This window comes from Bos grunniens, chromosome 15, assembly GCF_055505025.1.
Source record: "Bos grunniens cultivar Pamir isolate PY7600 chromosome 15, Bosgru_T2T1.0, whole genome shotgun sequence".
Taxonomy (NCBI): Eukaryota; Metazoa; Chordata; class Mammalia; order Artiodactyla; family Bovidae; genus Bos; species Bos grunniens.
The window spans coordinates 60,268,663-60,273,850 of NC_141179.1; the positions used below are offsets into that span (position 1 = coordinate 60,268,663).

At 40.0% G+C, this 5,188-nt stretch overlaps 1 pseudogene; it reads right to left on the reverse strand.

The window, feature by feature from the left end:
• Positions 1–2,044: 2,044 nt before the first annotated feature.
• LOC147358354 (glyceraldehyde-3-phosphate dehydrogenase pseudogene) lies at positions 2,045–3,068 on the reverse strand (annotated as a pseudogene).
• Positions 3,069–5,188: the final 2,120 nt, after the last annotated feature.

Sequence of the window (5,188 nt, forward strand, 5' to 3'; positions counted from 1 at the left end):
CAGGCAGGTTCTTTACCGACTAAGCTATGAGGGAAGCTTTCATGTAAATAATAAGTACCAAAACTTGGATTCATGTTTATATTTGACTTTAAAATCTAGGTTTAGCCATTGCTTCTCTCTTAGTTAAAGTAGTTTAGTCCAGCCATTTGTCAGATACTAATAAACCATCTGCAACTTCCCCTGGCAAGTGGTAAAACATAACTTCAAACAAAAATGGCAAGGTTTCTATTTCATCTAGAGATACCTTGGTCAGCTCTGGGTCTTTGGAAGTTAAAATATCATAAAGTTGAAATCACCTTTAAAATGAAATCCTTCTTCTAATGAGGATATTTAGATTCTGTCCCTTGGCCTGTGTAGACCTTGTTTATGCTTCCTTTTTTAGCAAACCTTTTGTCTCTCTGAACTTTCCTTTTTTTTTTTTTTAAGAATAACTATTTCTTCATCTTGTCTTCATCAGAGTTTCAATTCTCTTTCCTTTCCCTGTTCCTTTCAGAACACGTTGAAGGTTAGTGTACCAAGTGTGATGTGCTCAGCCAGCTCTTCATCCTCTTCTGGTAACAGATTCTGCTTCCCCCCACACTCTGTGCTGCCACTGGCCATGAAAGTGATCATAGGATTAAATCATGGCCAACCATATTACCCCATCTCTCAGATAATAGTGATTGGACAAAGGTTTCTATATGGCTATAGCATGCCGAACAGAAGTCTCAGAGATTGTCATCAGGCTGTTGGGCCAAAAGAAGCTTTCTCTTTTCACTGCAACAGCTAATCTGAGACTCTTAATAGAAGTGTCCTCTGACAGTGGAGAAGGCCTATACGAAATAACAGAGGATAAAACCAACATATAAAATGAGCAGTGATAAGCATATAGGAGAAACTGGCTCTGAGACTCTATTTTCCATCCTTCAAGTCAAGGTTTTATCAGCTCTTTCTCCAGGTTTATAGGTTAACTGAAAACTCTTGTCAGCTCTATAAATAAAAAATTCCCTCCTTGCATATGAAGTCTCTGTCTTTAACAAAAGGAAAAAATCCTAATAGGTGCACCCCATATTAAGGTATAGAGTTTGGAACTTAAAATATTGAAAAAAAAAAAAAAAAACAAGCATACCACTTCCCTTTCTTCAGATAGTCTTGTTCTACAATAAGACCTAAGAATCTTTTCATTTTCTCAGCAGCCATGTCAACACTACCAACTCAATAAGCTTGAAAAAAAATATTAATATCTATGAATCTTATATTTAATCTAATGTACTAATGAGTTTACATTCTATTAGAGCCTGAGTCTATAATCCAACATATATTTTTTCTTTCTACAGCTTCATGTACTTTGCATATTTGAAAAGCTTATACTTCCTGACTCTAGCTTGGTGACCTTGGACCCAATCTTATAATTTAGGTAATGTTAAAATTTGAAGACTATCTCTTTGATTATTATGAGTATAGAGTTCATGTCAAGGGATAATCACAATGCCTAACATATAGTAGATGTTCAAATGTGATAGCTATTTTTTTAAAAAAAGAGATCTTTGAAAAACAATAGGAAATTGTGCTCTAAGATTTAATCAGTCAAGTAACTAGGATCTTTGATATGGTTTTTAGGCATTCATAAGTCTATTTCCTTGAAGATTATCGAGGTTATGTTTCTGTTGTGACTGCCAAATGCCTTGTTTAATCCAGGTGAACATAAGCCACTTTTTTAGAATTTTTATCCAAAGGGGAATGAAGCTATACTGACCTGACTCATCCTTTGTAAACTTTTCCTAGTCCCTGCTGATCTCCACGTCCATTTCTAAATGTTTGCAAAGCATTTCTTTCTTTTTTTTCCTTTTTGACTATGTACATTTTTCTTTATTGATGATACATGACCAGGTAGGGCTCCCCTAATGGGCTCCCTTTTCTTCAGGAAGTCTGGGATGGAAACTTTTGAGGATGGATAATTCTCAGTGTGTTGGGGGATTGAGCTGGGGCAAAGGCTCCTCAACAGCTGAGGACCTCTTTTTTTTTCTTCTCTTGTTTTCACTGAGGCTTGTGGTTCAGGGGGCTCTTATTCCTTAAAAACCACATGGGCCATAAGGCCCACCACCCTTTTGCTCTAGCCAAACATGATCATTGTCATAGCAGGAAATGTGCTTGACAGAGCAGTCGCTGAGGGTGATGCCAGGCCCAGCATCAAAGGTGAAAGAGGATGTACCACTGTTAAAATTACAGGAGGCAGCCTGTTCCTCTGTGTCATCCAGGATGCCCTTTATGGGACCTTCTGTTGCCTGCTTCACCACCTTCCTTCTTGATGTCATCATATTTGGCGACTTTCTCCAAACTGTAGGTCAGATCCATGACACACTGGAGCTGAGACATGGGATGCCATGCCAGCCAGTGAGTTTCCAGTTTAACTCAAGGGGTGACCTTGTTCCTAGTCTTAGCAATGCCCATAGAAGCAGGGAAGATGGTCTTCTGGGAAGCCCCACAGCCAGCATGCCACAGCTTTCCAGAGGAGCCATCTGAGACTTTCTTTGTGGCAGTGATGACATAGACAGTGGCTTGAGTTGCAGGCATCATGAGTTGCCAAAGTCATCCTGGGTGACCTTGGTCAAAGGGCCAAGCAGCTGGTGGTAGAGCAGGCATTGCTGACAATATTGGCAATATTGAGGTTATGGTCATAATTCTCATGATCTATGCCCAAACATGTGGACAGTGGCAGGAGGGACAGGAATGATGATGACCCTTGGGCTCCATACTTTCAGTGAGTCCCAGCCTTCTCCAAGTTAATGAAGACATCAGTGGTTTCTACAACATATTTAGCACCAGCATCACCTCATTTGATGTGGGTGCTTCCAAGCACCCTATCTTGCTCTTGGAAGAAGGAGATGGGCTTTCCATTGATGACAAGCTTCCCATTCTCGGCCTTGATTGTGGTATAACTTGCTATGGAATCATATTGGAGCATGTAGACCATGTAGCCCAGGTCAGCGAAGGGATCATTGATGAGGCAATATCCATTTGGCCAGAATTAAAAGCATCCTGGTGACCAGGCACCCAATATAGCCAAATCCATTTACTCTGACCTTCATGACTATGTCTCAGGGAGGTGGATAGTATTTCACTAGAAGATGCAACTGTCTGTCAAAGAAGGAAGAGCAAAGAGCCCATTTCTTTAATAATTATGAAATTGTGCTTAAGATCCATGTCAGGCTTTAAAGTTTGTATGAAGCTAATCACTGTCTTTTTTAAAAAACAAAATAGGAACCACCTCTGTTTACTGGCAGCCTTGCGGCACCAAGCCCATTTGTCTATGATGGCTCAATACCACTGAAAACAGCACAGTAATTTCAAACACAAGTTTTTAGTAGCCTGAAATGTAGCCTCATTTAATTCAGCTGATGCTTTTCTATAATTCATCCAACTACCCATAATGGGAAGCTCCTCTTACCAATAATGCTCATTATGCATATTTTTATTCTGAAGATCATTCTCAATATGTAAAAATTATGGATATATAAAAATATATGAATATGTATATAATTTTATTAGTTCATAAAAGAAATCATTATGTGTCAAAATTTCATGTTTATCTTATTACCCTTGCTCTGAAAATTGGTATTCATGCATCTGGGTTATAAATGTCATTCCCTGCTTGTTCTCAATTGGTTTCATGAGTGAATCACTGGGCACCACCTACACTTTGGTCTTGTGTCAGACCTGCTGTCCTCCATAATAGCAAAAGCAGTCTCAGAGGCTTATCTGTGTATTTTTCCCTTTCCCTCCACATCCAATTTAATCATTTGATTATTCCAGATAGAGTTTAGACAAATATAGTCTTCCTTGCTCTTATGAAAGTCACTCTGAGTTTGTCACATGAAGCTTTACCTTAGAGATACCTATATTCATATATATGGTCAATAGTTATAATCAATCTCTGTTCATTAACAGTTCGTAATTTATTAGTATTCCTTAAGACACTATTGTTTTCAATTTTTAAATGTTTTTCATAATTGAATCACATTTTTGCCTTGCATGATGTTAAGTCAACAACCTTATCAAGTTAGTTTTTTTGGGGGGGGATATATTGTCTGTCTTTCTGTCTAGGCTAGGTGCCTTAGACATCTCAGTAAACGGAGTATTTCATCGTATAGGACACTTTTTTTTTTAATCAAGTTAAGTGCATATTAGAGAGCTAACAGGGAAAAAATGAAATTACAACTCAACAAAATCATATATTAAAGTTATCTTAAGAAAGGATTATGATAACTTTTTATTGTACATTAGACTGTGTGCTTCCCCCCACTTTTGTTCCTTTATCCTTTCAGGTGGCCTGGTGTGGGTGCTAATGGGGTTCAGGATAATTACAATTACCCCTCATTATTATGTTCTTTGTATCTTGTAACCTAACCCAGGTTGAGCTGCTCACACGCCAATTCCAGAGCCAAGTGTTGGTAGAAAAGAAAGATGCTTTAATCAGAAAAGCTGGCAATCTGAGGAGATGGCGACTTGTGTCCAGAGACCAAGTCCAAAGATCCTGCTGCTGCTGCTGCTAAGTCGCTTCAGTCGTGTCCGACTCTGTGCGACCCCATAGATGGCAGCCCACCAGGCAATCCATGACAATTTTTAAGGGGAAAAATGGAGGGGAAAGGATCCCAGTGAATCATGGAGGCAGGAGATCAGGTCCTGCATCTCCACTGTGGGCAGACTGACTGGCTGTCTCCTCAGATATTATCTTGCCCCAGTGATCTGCCTGCAGGATTGCTTTGGGGGGATTTTAGGGGTTACTTCTTCATTTCTAGGAAAAGAATCAACAGGTTAGCCAAGGCATTGTGTGTATTTAGGAGAGCATAAGTCTGGAGTCAGTTTCAGTAGCTTAGTGATCATATTCCTTATTATGTTCTTTTAAGGTTAGAGGGGAACAGAAATGGGCAAACAGGAAAGAGGGGGAAGAGCTGCTTCCATTGTAACCTCCTTCACCTCTCTGCTTGCTTCCCCTCCTCCAGAGATTATACAAGGGGGCAAGTATAATGCTGGGCTTCCCAGGTGGCACTAGTGGTAAGGAACCTGCCTGCCAATGCAGGGAGATGTAAGAGACCCACGTTCGATCCCTGCGTCAGGAAGACCCCCTGGAGGAGGGCATGGCAACCCACTCTAGTATTCTTGCCTGAAGAATCCCATGGGCAGAGAAGTCTGGTGGGCTACAGTCCAA